This window comes from Rhinatrema bivittatum, chromosome 2 (assembly GCF_901001135.1).
Source record: "Rhinatrema bivittatum chromosome 2, aRhiBiv1.1, whole genome shotgun sequence".
NCBI lineage: Eukaryota > Metazoa > Chordata > Amphibia > Gymnophiona > Rhinatrematidae > Rhinatrema > Rhinatrema bivittatum.
In genome coordinates this window covers 513,159,280-513,175,733 of record NC_042616.1, presented here as the reverse complement: position 1 = coordinate 513,175,733, position 16,454 = coordinate 513,159,280, and the positions used below count along the sequence as shown (strand labels likewise).

Sequence of the window (16,454 nt, the reverse complement as noted above, 5' to 3'; positions counted from 1 at the left end):
TGTTTCTGCACTTTTGAAATGTTAATTTTTTTTTGGGGGGGGGGGGAATAGAATATTTTTTAATTATTGGATTTTTTTATTCATCAGATGTTTTGAAATATGTTATTGGTGTTTAGAAACTTTTCGATTTTCTATTCATTAACTGGTTTGAAATATTCTTTTTATGGATATGATTTTAATATTATGAATTATGTTTTATATTTTTTGATTTAATTATTTACAGGGTCATTCATCAAAATGCGTTATGGCATTAACTCATGCATTAATGCATGCATTAAACCCATAACACATGCGATAATAACAGTAACACATGATGCAAATGCAAATTTTTGGAAGGGGTGGGATCATAGAGGAGTTTGGTTGGGATTTAGGAAAATGAGAAGAAATATCACAAATAACGTCAAATCTTTCCCGAGGTGTACTTGCTGTTCGTACGTCTCACTCTACATGAGAAACTGGCCCCTACACCCTAAACCACCACCAACATCTCACGTTGACCGAATAGGGGGCCCTCCTATAGAGATATAAATACTTGCCTACTAGGCAGGCCTCATAGATAGTCTCTGTCTCTGTCTCTCCCTCTTCTGCATGGTACAAAAAATAGGAATTCTAAAATTTCCCTAAACACACCTGTTTTTCTTATTGTGAGCGTTATCAATGCATTTCCATGAATCTAGGGGTTAATGTTTTATGAAAAATGATAATGTTTCTGTTTTTTCATTGTTGGTCTACATATAGAGACTGGCTTGTTGTGGTTTCCAGTTCAATTCTTCTCAGCACGTTTCTATTGATACTTTCTGATCTCTTTATTCTGCATTTGGTCAGGGTCTCTCTGTGCTCTGTATATGTGACCAAGGTGAGGTATTTTGCTGGCATGTAATTTCTGTGTAGGGATCTAAAGCAGCCTGGTTTTATTGGTGTTTTAGGGCCTGGTGTAATATGTGTAGTGTTACCTTTTCATAGATAAGATTGTTAGGGTTGTTTTCATATGGGAGGTTTACTAAATTGTAATGGTAATTCTGTTTGTTCATGGCTTTCTGAGAGCCAAGCCCACACCCAGCATGCATAACAAAAAGTCTAATTCCATAAGAATTCCAAGTGTCCTTTTTGCAGAGTTTTCTGGTTGGCACCACAGGAGTGCATGTAAATATAATATGCATGTTTTAACTGATATTTTTGCCTCAGAAAACTGTTCTTTTTCATGTTAAATGTGTTATATTATAAATACATAATTTAATTGTGTGTGCCTGTAAAGGGTGTGGAAGTATGAGTGAGTGTGTGTGGGGGGGGGAGGTGACGTGTGCAAGGCTGTTAAGGTTTGCCTAAGGTACCTAATACCCTTATCTATCCATGGGTTCTGGGGAGTGTCAGTTTTTAAAAATATGGATTGCAGGACGGAGATGGGCTTTATTTGATGGGTCCAGGACAGGCACTGAATGAATCGGAGGGAGGGCAGCACAGTACCCTTTTGCACAGGGCAGCAAAAAAGCTAGCATAGACCCTGTTCCTGGGCTCAACTATCCAGAACAGCTACGGGCCTAGAAGGATCATAGGGTCTAAAGAAATGAAGATCCTACTTACTGGAAGTATCAGCTTGTAATCTTTTGGAGAGAAGTGTTAGTCACATCAAAGATAAACTGTTTTCAAGATAATATTTTGTACTTGTCTATTTATTTATTTTAAACAAATCTCTTATATACCACTCTACTCATTACATCGCAGCAGTTTACAGAATACCATACACATTAACATAGTTGTGTCTACATTAAAAACATATAAAATCAATGCAGAAGAAAAGAAACATTTCATAATGTACAAAATAAAAACATATACAGTAATATTACTTGATCAGCCTTTCTTTACTGTGAAGTTATACTGTTAGTTGCAAATTTCTCAACATACAGCCGGGTCTTTCTACTTTTTTTTAAAGATTTTTATATCCCCCCCTGTATTCTGAGATATTCTAGCAAGGTATTCCACAAGGCCAGGTTGGCGATTGAGAGGGCTCTGTCTCTCATCTTACCAATGTGTGCCTGTCTAATTGTTGGAAGCGCCAACAAACCCTTATTTTGTGGTTGCAGTGTTCTGGAAGGAGTTTAAATATGCAATGCTGCTCCTATCAAAGGGGTATTGATAATATTTATCAGTTTATGTATTAGGACTAATATCTTGTAATTAATTCTAGACCTTATAGGCAGCCAGTGAAGTGCAGCAAGGACAGGGGTGATATGATCATATTTTTTTTTTACCAGAAAGTAGCCTGGCCGAAGAGTTTAGCAACAATTGAAGGGAACGTAAAGTAGATGAAGGAACACCAAGCACTAGGGAGTTACAGTAATCTATCCCAGTAAAAAGCAAAGACTGCAGAACTGTCCTGAAGTCTTCACTGCACAACAAAGGTTTCAGATGTCTTAGCATTGGAGCTTCATATATCTTGTATGAGTAATATGTTTAATATGTGACTTCATTGAAAGATTAGTTTCTATCATGACTCCAAGGTCACGGACTGCTTTTACTATAGGTATGGTATGTTTACCAAAATCAAATTTTGTGTTCTCTAGTAAATTTTCTGTCCAGGATAGCATCATAATCTCTGTTTTTGAGATGTTTAATGATAAATAATTATAAAGCATCCATTAATTAATTGCACCTATATAGATTTCGAGATAGTTTAATGTATCAGCTATTGAATTTTTTATTGGAATGAAAAACTGGATATCATTAGCACAGATGAAAATATTTAGGCCTAAGCCAGCGAGCAATTTATATAGGGGGATAAGATAAATATTGAACAGCATTTCAGACACTGTTGACCCTTGTGGAACGCTAGTCTTGATATTTCTCCATGTGGAAGAGTTTTCTCTGTCATAGACCTGAAATGATCTATCACTCAGAAAAGATACGAACCATTTAAGGACGTTGCCTGAGATGCCAAACTCTTTCAGTCGACCAATCAATATATCATGATTTATGGTGTCAAAGGCGACAGAGATATCAAGTAAAATAAAAAAATAGTCTTGGCCACTGTCAAAACCTCACCAGATGGAATCAAAAACGGAAAGCAAGAAAGTTTTTGTACTGCTGTTTCTTCTAAAACCATATTAATTTGGATAGAGACTGTTGGAATCCTCTAGATAATCAGTGAGTTGAACAAGAACAAATGACTCTGAATTTGGATAAAAAAGACAAATTAGAAATATCTATTTAGTAAGTCTGGATCTAGATTTTGTTTTTTTAAGATTAGTTTAACAATTGCCTTTTTAATATCACATGGAAGGACACCTTCTGATAGTGACAAGTTCACCAAATTAGAGAGAAATGGAGAAACGACTTCCCTAACCAATTTTAACATCCCAGTTGAAATAGAATTTAATTTACAATACATTGTATTAAGCTTGGAGATGACATGTTGGACTTCACAGGTCAAAATGTCAGAAAAATGCTCCTATGTTGAATCACATTTGTGATTCCTAATTATGGAATCTATAATTGGTGGAAACTGATCTAACAAATGTTTTATCCTTGAAGTATTTGGCAAATTCTTCACAACTAAAAGGGGCTTTAGAACATTTCTCAGCTATAGTCTTGTGTCTAGTCAATGACTTAACTGTGAAGAATAGAAGTCTATTATTAAAATCAACATGGGTTTAGAAAAGGACATAATACCAAAACTTTACTTCTGTTCTTTTTTGTTACAGTATTCAGAGGCTTTGTTACCAGTACAGATTACATCCTGGTAATGTTGGATATTTCTGCTGCATTCGACACTTTAGATCATTCAATACTACTATCAAGGCTTCAATCCATTGCTATATCAAATACTGTATTTAAATGGTTTCAGTCATTTTTAACGAACTGTACACATAAAATAAATATTGGTCCCAACTCTTCTGACTGGTACACTATCTCCTCAGGTGTGCCACAAGGTTCTGCCCTTTCTGCCACTCTCTTCAATATTTACCTGTTACCATTATGCTGCCTATTAAACAACTTAGGTATCCAATTTAAAATCTACACCAATGATATTCATGTTTTCATTCCTTATTCTTGGCCCAGTACTCTATCCACTGTCTGCCTATACATCAAAACTATAAATAGCTGGCTCTCACATAATTGACTGAAACTTAATACTGCAAAGACTGAAATTATTCACCTATCTTCAATTCCACACGCCTCTTGTAGTCCCCTGACACAACTTGACTTAGACAGTACTTTGATCCCAATAATGTCGAAAGCACGCAACCTAGGCGTCATATTGGACTCAAGTTTATCCATGTCACATCAATTTTCCCATATTGTAAAAAATTCAGTTTTCAAACTCCACATGCTGAAACTCCTCTTATACTCAGACGACTTTCACACAATTTTGCAATCTCTAATCTTTAGTGGCCTTAATTACTGTAACATGCTCCTGATTGGTCTCTATGATAATGCCATCCGTCTGGCCAGTGGCTGAGCATGTGGCAGTATTGGAAAATGTATCTCACCACTGTGATAACCCAGCTTTCCTCTGCTTTCTTCAGTGTGCAGCAGAGGCTGCAAAGGTTCTGAAAGTCACAGTCGGTCCCTCTCTTCTCGACATTCTCATGGAGTGCAGCAGTGGGGTTTACAATCCGTCCTTCTCTTCCCCACCTCCACTAAACATGCGGCAGTGTGGTTTGAGGCTCCTCGTGGGTATGAATGGCCCCTCTCTGTCCCTCCTCCTCCTGGTCTGCAGCAATGTTGGGGGAAGTTTTAGGGGGCCATACTAGGCCCCATTTTCACTCTCCTGGAATGTGGCAGCAGCTCAGCTAATCACAGGAAGCAGCAGCCCACTCATTTCTCCCTAGTTAAACTTTCTTGCATCCCTTCTGTAGGACTCCTGGGATGGTCTCACAGATCCCAGATTGGGATCCAGTGACCTAAATAATTCTTTAAAAATATATAATTAATAATAAAGGAGAGGAGTTTTATTTGCTACTATAATGCACTGCTGTTTGTTGAAAATGTACCCTTTGTGCACTGTGTGGCTTGTAACTTGTTCTGGAAAACCAAAGTTTTTGCACTTTACAATAAATTGTCAAAATGGAAGTGCCACTCAGTGCTTCAACTGAACTCATTCCCAGCACTTGAGTTCGAGTGAAGTGAAGGGTGCCAGTAGCTTTGTTCTTGTTGGAAAAAGCCAGCCAGTACAAGGGGACTTTGTGAGCCATAGAGGGGGTAGTCTTCCGCGTTCAGTGAGAGGAACGCACCTTGGGCCTGGTCCACTATGACCAGGCCCAAGGTGCTAGACCCACATTTGCAAATGTTGCAAATGTGGGTCTAGCCCAAGGTGCTAGACCCACATTTGCAACAGAATCAAGTAATCAAGGAGGGGTTTAGAACCCACCTACCAATACTACCTATTTAGTAAAGAGAAGTATTTCCTCATACTTCCTCTGAGCCACTCACCCTCCAACTTCATGTCTTTGAATTTAAATGCTGCCTTTTTGAACTTGTTTGAAGCCTGCTAAATATGGGAATATTTGTCATATTCCCCTCTCTCTTTCTTCAATCCAGAGAGTACATTCTGCATTCTTGAGCTTCTCTGTGTAGAGCTTATGTTGCATGCCTTGCACCGTTTTGGAAGGCTGCCCTTCTCTGAATTTCTTCCATCCTTTCAATGTCTTCACACGTTTGGCCTCCAGAATAGAACAAATTGCTCAAAAAGAGGTCTCAGTAGCCAATACAAGAGCAATATTGCCCCCTTTTTCCTGCTGCTCATGCCTCTTTGTACATCCAAGCATACATCCAAGCTTTCCCTGCTGCTTAATTACATTAATTGACAATCCACTGGTCATCCAAGATGATCACTGCTAAGTCATTTTCCTGTTTATCGGTTTTCAGTTCTTGCCTGCATAACTGGTAAGAAGTAATGGATTTTTGCACTCCAATTGCATAATGTTATACTTATTTCTTACTAAGGCATATCTTTAAGACCCTTGAGTATTCTTCTGGGTTTTTTTTAAGTCATCTCTCATTATTTATCACTCCTCTGAAAGGGTCTACACTGTTAACAGATTTCTATATCATCTGCAAACAGACATGTTTGTTTCCCTCCAGTCTCTCTACACTGTCCCTAATAAAAGACATGACTTGTCCAATATAGGCAGATGTTAACATTAAAATAAATAAATAAGAACTAACCCTGTAGTACTCACAATATTTAAAGCCATCAGCTACTTTAACACTTGTTCTTTTTTTTTTTTGTGGGGGTTAAACACAACCTGTTCAGTGATATCTTGATCATATAACAATGTCAAGTGCTAGGAAGTAGAAATGAATAGCCTTCCCCTATCACCCCACTCCAGTTGATGCATTATTCTCCTTGTCTGGCCAAATTGAAGTCTCACCTAAAAATCTTTTTTTAGAACTTTATTGTATAAAATGTATTTTTTTGTATTCACTGTGTACACATCATCTCCTGAACCTTTCAACTTACAGAACCACATTTTTCAAGATAGCTACATCTCCATAACAGGTAGAAACCAAAATAAAGTTTTCCCTTAAACTTATGGATCTAGGCCAAACTTAAAAAAAAAAGAATAAAGAAAAGAAAAAATAGAACGGAGACTCTTCAACCTTTGTATCCAACAGAATTTCTCAATTCACCAAAAATCAGTGGATGTTCTCCTCATAAATTAGTTCCTACAATTGGAATTCCTGTGTACTGGGACCAAAAATGTCTTATTCACAAAAGCTCTTCCATAATCCATGCCACATTAGTTCCGGACTGGAACTGTTTCCTGGGGACAAGGCTGACCTAGGTATAACCAAGAGCCATTCTTTGGTTACCAGTATGCCCAGGGAAGTATTAGCTAGAGTAGGTTAGTAGATAGGGGAAGGACCCATTCAAATTCCAGTCCCTCACTTTGAGGCAAAGGCGATCCTCTAGGAGGCTTTATAACAGCTATCTCCTGAAAGTCTGGAGGAAGTCCCTTATAAGTTTTGTAGAGTCAGGAGGTAGTGAAGAAATTACCTTTTTTGTACTTTTCAGGCCCAGTCAGAGGGAATAGGCTAGCCCAGCCTGGGAATCCTGACCTGGATCAGGAGGTCCTGTCAGTCTACTCCATAACTGGTTTGGATACTCCTCCAGTGAGGCTCCTACCACTTTTCGTGGTAGGAGCCTCACTGGACACCTGAGTCTTTCTTGGATTCAGGGCATGGGGAACTCTGTGTTCAGGATGCCCAGGGACAGATGTGGTAACCCATTGTGAGTAATAATTCTTGTGTTATATTCAGTTAAGGAAAAAGGGACATTAAGTTAAACCATCCAGGAGGAAGATTTTTGGCTGCCCTTCCTACCTGCAGTGGATCAGGGTAAGAAAACCTGTTTCCAGCGATCCCTCCCATTGGGGTTCCAATGAGAGTCAGAGACTGGGATAAATCCAAAGCGAGGAAGAAACTGCTATCGGCCGGATTTTAAACACCCACCCCCCGCACGTAAAAAACAGGGGTTACGTGCGCAGCTGGGCCTTGCACACGCTGCGCACATTTTATAAGAAGCTCAGCCATGCGCTTAACCCCCATTACGTGCACAAGAGCCAGGCCTCTGTGAAAGGGCAGGCCGAGGGGCGGAGAGGTGCGGGCCGGGACAGCGCCATTCCTCGATGTCCCGGAGCCTCGCGCGCCGGCCAGCTGCCGGTGCGCGCAATTTACTTCAGGTCGGGCCCTGAAGTAACTTTCTGATTAAAAGATTTAAAAAAAAAAAAAAGCGCTTTAGAGGGTGGGGAGGAGAGGGGAAGGGGAAGGGAGGTTAGGGTAGGGGGTAGAAAGGTTCCCTCCAAGTCCGCTCCTTAATTGGAGCAGACTGGGAGGGAACTGGGGAAGGCCGCGATGCGTCACCACGTGAATATTGCCAAATTTGACCCCCCCTTGCTCGTGCCTCCCCCGATTTTATATCATGTGTGCAACAGCGGGCGCATGTTATAAAATCGCACGTCCATGTGCGTGTGCGAGCATATTTTTTAAAACTATACCCCTATGAGTACAAGAACCTTAAAGAGATTAGAGGACACCAATCTGGAGTCTTCAGCCTCTGGGGAGAGACAAGAGATTACTCTCTGTGCAAGGACAGGATTTTGGCCATCAGTGGAAGGGCTTATCCTGCCCAGCTTAAAGGTTGCCCTGCCCATCGGGACTTCCATTTCATTTAACCCATGAGAGTGGTAGGATCCCTTGCCCTGTGAACGATTCCTGCCCAAGTAGAGGCAAAAGTTGTAATTGAGAAAAGACTGTGGTGTTGGAACCATATTTTTTGTGCCACCTGCAACTGCCTAATTCAGTAAATTTAAGTTTGGACACTGACCCAGTGTGTCCAGCGTCTTTATTTGGGCACGCAGCACATAGGAAGAGAAGTGACCCCTCTCCCGGGGTAACCCAGAGGAAGTCAGCCACCCCTTTTTCTTTGCCCCTTTCCCCCTGGGGAAAGGGGCACAGAAAAGAGCTAGCCAGGGTTCCTGCCCCAGAGAGTTTACAAATTATTTTATGGCGCCACCCATGCAGGAAAGGCACACCGGGGTGGGGTTACATAGAGAGTACAGGACCTAGGGCAATTCAGCCACAGTACCCACTCTCCCCCCACCCCCTCCACTTGCTGATTTTGAAAAGCAGGATAGAGGGCACTGTTCCTTGTGGTTCAGTAAAGATATCTCTGTGTAGGTTTTGCAGCAACGCCGGCCCAACTGGCAATCCTAAGGCACAGTAAGTGATGTTAGATGGCAAAGGCAGGGCTACCACAGCAGAACAAGGCTCCCACCCCACTCCAGGGTGTGCACCCCCTCACCAAGAATGGCTCTGGCCAGGGATAATGGTGGGACTAGACTTAAACCAACATGTTTTACAATTATCTGTGGGTTTGGTTTGTTTTTTGGGGGGGGGGGTTGTTTTGTTTTGTTTTGTTTTAGAAAAAATGGCTCTCAGAAATTGCTCTACAATTATTTTCTTACTTGTTGAGGCTACTTTGAAATCTTAAACCCCGGCTCTAAATATCATGAAACTTAAGAACATAAGAAAATGCCATACTGGGTCAGACCAAGGGTCCATCAAGCCCAGCATCCTGTTTCCAACAGTGGCCAATCCAGGCCATAAGAACCTGGCAAGTACCCAAAAATTAAGTCTATTCCATGTTACCATTGCTAATGGCAGTGGCTATTCTCTAAGGGGTAGATTTTTAAACAGCGCGATTTGGCCTACTTTTGCTTGCGCATCAGACTCAAGCAAAAGTACGCTGGATTTTAGTAGATACGCGCGGAGCCGCGCATATCTGCTAAAAACCTGGATCGGCGCGCGCAAGGCTATTGATTTTGTATAGCCGGCGTGCGCCGAGCCGCGCAGCCTACCCCCGTTCCCTCCCAGGCCGCTCCGAAATCGGAGCGGCCTCGGAGGGAATCCTCTAACGCCCTCCCCTCACCATCCCCTCCCTTCCTCTCCTAACCCACCCGCCCGGCCCTGTCTACACCCCCCCCCCTTACCTTTCTCCGGGGATTTATGCCTCCCGGAGGGAGAAGTAAATCCCCGCGCGCCAGCGGGCCTGCTGCGTGCCGGGACGCGACCTGGGGGCGGGTACGGAGGGCACGGCCACGCCCCCGGACCGCCCCGGGCCGTAGCCACGCCCCCATACCCGCCCCCAAAACGCTGCCGACACGCCCCCGAAACGCCGCGACGACCGGGCCCGCCCCCGACACGCCCCCAACACGCCCCCCTCCGAAAACCCCGGGACTTACGCGAGTCCAGGGGTCTGCGCGCGCCGGTAGGCCTCTTTGAATGTAGGCATACCGGCGCGCAGGGTCCTGCTCACCTAAATCCGCCCGGTTTTGGTCGGATTTACGCGAGCAGGGCTCTGAAAATCCGCCCCTAAGTGAACTTAATAGCAGGTAATGGACTTCTCCTCCAAGAACTTATCCAATCCTTTTTTAAACACAGCTATACTAACTGCATGAACCACATCCTCTGGCAACAAATTCCAGAGTTTAATTGTGCGTTGAGTAAAAAAGAACTTTCTCCGATTAGTTTTAAATGTGCCCCATGCTAACTTCATGGAGTGCCCCCTAGTCTTTCTATTATCTGAAAGAGTAAATAACAGATTCACATCTACCCGTTCTAGACCTCTCATGATTTTAAACACCTCTATCATATCCCCCCTCAGTCGTCTCTTCTCCAAGCTGAAAAGTCCTAACCTCTTTAGTCTTTCCTCATAGGGGAGTTGTTCCATTCCCCTTATCATTTTGGTAGCCCTTCTCTGTACCTTCTCCATCACAATTATATCTTTTTTGAGATGCGGCGACCAGAACTGTACACAGTATTCAAGGTGCGGTCTCACCATGGAGCGATACAGAGGCATTATGATATTTTCCGTTTTATTCACCATTCCCTTTCTAATAATTCCCAACATTCTGTTTGCTTTTTTGACTGCCGCAGCACACTGTACCGACGATTTCAATGTGTTATCCACTATGACACCTAGATCTCTTTCTTGGGTTGTAGCACCTAATATGGAACCCAACATTGTGTAATTATAGCATGGGTTATTTTTCCCTATATGCATCACCTTGCACTTATCCACATTAAATTTCATCTGCCATTTGGATGCCCAATTTTCCAGTCTCACAAACTTCCTATTGGTCTTACCTGTGTGTGTTGCCTAGATTGTAGAGGCTCTAAGGAGTAGGGAGTGTTTCTAACGTGTACCTGTACAACACTGCGTGCATCTGTTAGCGCTATATAAACCAAACGTAGTAGTAATAGTAACTGTGGGTATGCATTTATGAGTTGAGGCACATCAGACAAATTAGCGGCTCTCCCTTTCTTAGGAGAGAGAGTTAGTTATTTGATGAAAATTGTGCTGTTTCTTCGTTTTTCTCTCTTATAATTCCCTCTTCCAGAAAGCATTTCATGAGGAGGAGATTAATCATCTTTCTTTTCCCACATTTGCCTTCTTAAAGCCATAGTACCAATAAAATAATTTTGATCTAAGAGCTCTCAGTGAAAACAAGATAAATCATTCATGCTTTCCTTTTTTACTTATTTTATTAGCCTAGTTTCCATGGGGGAAACTACTGATCTTATAAGATCATCGTATCTGCTTGTCTGTGCTCCCCTACCCAATAACACCTGAGCCATTCATCAAAATCACTGAAATTTCTGCCACAGATAGTAGAGCACCCAGTGAACTCTGCTTACAAAGAATCCCTGTTTGGGGGCGGGGAGGGAATTACCTTCATTTCCTAAAGAAAAACAAGCCAGTTTCATTCAATCTAATCTCAGGGAGATCGGAACACATTGTGGTATCATCAATCATTTTTAAGGCTGCCCTGCAGTTGCTCAGTGCCTTTAGGCCTCTGATCATATAAGGACCGATGCAATACAATGTGCTCAGCCGAGCACACTATTTAATCTGTGGATTTTGGATGCGCATCCACAACCCCTTTTCTAAAAAGGGATTAGCGCATCCAAACACGTGTCAAACCCCACCCCCACCCCCCGCAAAGCAAATGCATGTTGATGGCGCCCAACACACACATTTTTACTCTCAAAAATTAACGCCTGCCCAGAGCAGGTGTTAATTTCTGAGCAGCCCAAAAACTATACAGAAAAGCACCAGAATGTTTAAAAAAAGATTTTTTTTTAAAGTGTGTACTGGCGGTCAGTTTAGGAAAAGGGACACTAAATTAACAAGTGTCCATTTTCCTAACCCGCTGACAGCCACCTTTCCTTTGCGCCTGCTGCTATGGAGGCGCTAGGGGTGCACATTTGTCCCTAGAGCCTTCTCTTTTAGCGTGACCCCTCATTTAAATATTTGATTGCGCACCCAGCTGAGGTGGCCGGGCGCGCGTTAGGAAAGCGGGTGCTGAACACTGAGCGCCCATTTTCACACAGATTTATTGATTCGGCCCCATAATGTGAAATACAGCCACATGCCAAGCAAGTCATTTCTCTCTAAAGAAGAGAAAGAGAGGTTGACATCTCAGTGATGTCACAGCACATTTTGATGTCTGCAAATATGTATTTTTCATGTATTTTTATTGGAAACACCGGGTAACATACATTGTTATCCTGTATGGAATAACAATGTACATTAGTATTTTCAATAAACACTCCTTTGGCAATATGGCGTTCTGTAGTTAGGCTATTGACCCCATATGTGGTTTCACAGCATATTTATTCCAAAATTCACTCCACTGCCCATACTTTATTTAATAATACCTTGTACAATATCCTTATTTTAAAAACAGAAAACTGTAAGTCATTAAAAAACATAAATTCCACAATATAAATTCAACCTGATTTTACTTTCCTTCCAACATTTTAGTTATAAGATATTATGTGACACAAAATTCATGAATGTTTCTCTTTCTCCATGTGATAGCAAAAAAAAGAAATTGAGTATCATGAAATGTTCACACAACTCCTTGTTTTATCTCCAAGAAGATATTAGTGATTAAATTATTTGAAAGCTCTTCCTATTTAGCCATCCCAACCCTTATAAATCTAAGTAAACTGGGTGCTGCTGTGTAAAAGATCAATGTAGCAGGAGCAAATGAAGAGCACACTTAAAAAAAACAGGTGTGGCCATAATGAAACTTGCATGCCTTTTATTCTAAAAAACAAATAAAGAGCAAATACTTGGAATAAGATTAACCAATACTTTTGTTTTAATAGTTTTCAGATGTGCAATGTGCCTCAGTAGTAGTACACTATGCAGTAGAAAGGAAATATGTACTGTAATTCTGATAGATAACTTTTTGTCTTTGCTCCGGGTACAGATGAGATCAGATGGGTACTATGTAACTCTCAGAAAGAAAGAAAATCAGATAAACTTCCCAGAAATTCTGTATTCCAAGCAGGCAGAAGAGAAATACTGGCAGTGGGTGAGGTAAGCAACGATTTACTCAACTGTCCTTCAGTAATGAAATGTCAGATCATAGCTACAGTAAGAGTAGGCAAGTAGAGGAGACAGATAGCAAACAATTTATCCTTAGACTTGAACTTGTGGTTTTATAACCAAGAGGCAACAGCTCACTAGAAAATTTGTGTAACTTGTGTTTCAGTAGAGAATAAGCCATGCAAAAGGAAAGGATCATAAAGCTGAGGCTGACCAAAAAAGTATATCTCTTCTTTATCAGGTATCCCTTCAACCTATAAAAGAATGGTAGCTCAATAAATATCTATGCATATATCAGAATTACCTATCCTTCGTGTGTATGTTTGTGTTGTGTATGATTATGTGAATTGTATGTGTTTGTACATGTGAGTTTTGTGTGTTTGTGTTTGCATGATTGAATGTTTGTGTATATTGTGTTTTATGTTTCTTTGTATCTGTGAATGTGTTGTATATTTGTTTCTATGTTTTTGTGTTTATGTGTGCACATTTTATTTCTTTATTTACAAGTATTTAATATCTTCTATAACAAATCAGGGTGGTTTACAAAATAAAAACATAAAACATACAGTATCAAAAAAATTACAGTAATACACATTAATATGAAACAGTTACCAAAGTAGTATCAATAAATCTCTCATTTGATATCATAGGCTACTATAAACAACCAAGCTATAAGGTCCTTGGCGTCAGGGAAGAGTCCTGGCCCAGATGGACTTCAGTTTTTACAAATTATTTTTTTTTTAAGGAATAAACACTCCTTTTGCATAAACTATTCCAATTTCTGAGAGATGGGGAGCCTATACTAATCTCTTATTGGCGGTTATAATCATACTAATTTATAAGAAAGGGAAAGATCCTCTTAGATTGTAGCATGTACAGACCTAGCTTGTTTATTAATGCGGATGTTAAAATTCTTATGCAGGTTCTTCATCTTAGGTTGGATTATGCCTTCTCTTATAGACAAAAATCAAACTTGATTCAGGATAGGAACTTGATCAATTTCATGTGGCAATTGTTTACTATTATTCATTTGACAAAAAGACACAACATTCTTTGTCTGCTTCTCTCTTTAGATGCAGACAAGGCTTCCAATAGGATTCTTGGAAATATATGCTCACTGTGTTAAAGCATTTAACTTTCCATCTTAATACACTGATATTATTGCTGTTTTGTACTCAAATCCTAAAGTCAGAGTTTTGACGAATGGTTGGCAATCTGCTCTATTTGATATTCAGAGGGGCACCAGATAGGGTTGCCCCCTATTCCCTCTACTTTTCAATCTGGTGCTAGAACCTCTTGCTATTAAGATTTGTGCTTCTGTGGATATTATGGGGTTTCAATTTGGGAGGTCCCAAAACAAAATTTTTTGTGTATGTATTGTGTAATGCATATGAGAAGCTTAGGAGTGAGTGCCGAGGTGGTGGCCTGGATTGCAAACTGTTGATGGACAGAGAACAATGTGTGATGGTAAATGGAATTTACTCTGAAGAGAGAGCGGTGTTAAGCGGAGTGCCGCAAGGATCGGTGTTGGGACCAGTCCTGTTCAATATCTTTGTGAGCGACATTGCAGATGGGATAGAAGGTAAGGTTTGTCTTTTTGTGGATGATACTAAGATCTGCAACAGAGTGGACACGCCCGGAAGGAGTGGAGAGAATGAGACAGGATTTAAGGAAGCTGGAAGAGTGGTCAAAGATATGGCAGCTGAGATTCAATGCCAAGAAGTACAAAGTCATGCATATGGGGTGTGGAAATCCGAAAGAACTGTTTTTGATGGGGGGTGAAGGGCTGATGTGCAAGGAGCAAGAGAGAGACCTTGGGGGTGATAGTGTTTAATGATCTGAAGTCGGCGAAACAATGTGACAAGGCGATAGCTAAAGCCAGAAGAATGCTGGGCTACATAGAGAGAGGAATATCTAGTAAGAGAAAGGAAGTGATGATCCCCTTGTACAGGGCCTTGGTGAGGCCTCACCTGGAGTACTGTGTTCAGTTCTGGCGACCATATCTCCAAAGGGACAGAGACAGGATAGAGGCGGTCCAGAGAAGGGCGACCAAAAAGGTGGATGGTCATCATAAAATGACTTATGAGGAGAGATTGAAGAACCTAAATATGTATACTGTTATGAACCCTCCTGTAGCTGGGCTACGGGAGGCTCCTTACCTCTTCCTGGAGGCCGCTCGAAGCCAGGGCCTCGCCTGCAAACTGTCCCAGGATTTGCTCCAGGGCCTGGGAGGCCTCGATGTCCATGGGGCCTGCCTGAGGCTGCTTGTGTTTGCATGGACTTCCTGGTTTGAGCCACGCCCTTCCCTAGGGGCCGGCCCGCAGCACTTCTCCGTAGTTATAGGGCCAGCTAGGTGTGGGCCTGCCAAACTCCTCCCAGGGAGTCGCCGGTCTGCAGCCCTATAAAAGGACTTCAACTTCATTCTGTCTTGGCCTTGCATCGTGGTGTCTTCCCTCTGGATGCTCCTGCCTGCCAGAGCCTTGTAAGTCTGTCTGTTCTTTGTGGAGCTCCTTGTCTCGTCTGCTTTTATACCATGTCTTGGTGTCTTGATGTTTGCCTGAGGTCCCTGACCATGTCCTGATGTTCCGCCATGATCCTCCTTATCCTGATGTGTCCGCCTGCCAGGATGTTCTTCCCTGCGTCTTCGTCTGGTGCTCTCGAGCCTTCTGTTCCTGTAAGCCAGTGCTCTCGGATGGTGTATGCCCGAGAATGAGGTGGCTTGCAGGTGGGAAGTGTCCCTGTGCTCCTGAGCCTCCATTCCTGCCAGCCTTGGGGGAAGCTTCGGATGACACCGACTCCGTCATTGGAGTTCCTTCTTGCCTGGATCTTCCCTGCGCTGTTCCGCTCTCCTTGTGGTCCGTGACCAGCCTGCAAGGGCTGTGTAGGGCGCGCAGTAGGACAGGGTGGTCTGCGACTCAGTCCCGCGGGTGGCCTGAGTAGAGCGCCCTGAGAGACAATGCCAATGCCCATGCCTTATGTGTGCTTGTTTGGATGTCAAGTTCCTCGTCCGTGATGTCGATGCATCAACCCTGCTGTTGTCAAGTGTCTTGTCTGCGATGCCGCCGCATCGACCATAGTCCTGTCTTCATGTCAAGGCCTCCGTCTGCCCTCAACCTCAGGCCAGGCCTGCTGCTCCATGCTATTCGCAGCAGGTCCGAAAGGGCTTGGAATGGTCGGAGGACCATTCAACTTCCAACATCCTTGGATGTTGGCCTTGGGAGCTTGCAGGGCTGGCAGAGGGTAAGACTGTGTTCAGTCATGCAGAGCCACCGTCAACCCTCGGCTCGGCCCTGAAGGTCTGGGCCTGGGCTGAGGCCCAAGGGCACACTAAAAACCCCCATTCTTAACATATACCCTGAAGGAGAGGAGGAGTAGGGGTGATATGATACAGACCTTCAGATACTTGGAAGATTTTAATGTTCCATGGACAACAACAAACATTTTCCGTTGGAAAAAAATCAGTAGAACAGGGGTCACAATTTGAAACTCCAGGGAGGAAGACTCAGAACCAATATCAGGAAGTATTTCTGCATGGAGAGGGTTGTGGATGCCT

General features: G+C 42.4%; 1 protein-coding gene across 18 annotated transcripts in view; it reads left to right on the top strand.

Annotated features, from left to right (window-relative positions):
* The window catches only part of LOC115085116, a 76,037-nt gene that overhangs the window by 21,698 nt on the left and 37,885 nt on the right, over positions 1-16,454 (top strand). For 15 of the 18 annotated variants that reach the window (XR_003854733.1, XR_003854734.1, XR_003854735.1 and 12 more), the window contains one exon: positions 12,783-12,892. The gene's annotated coding sequence lies outside the window, so the exon portion shown is untranslated. Of the gene's footprint in view, positions 1-3,698; positions 3,737-12,782; positions 12,893-13,067; positions 13,143-16,454 lie in introns of all 18 variants that reach the window. The other 3 variants (XR_003854724.1, XR_003854723.1, XR_003854722.1) reach the window with 3 other exon arrangements.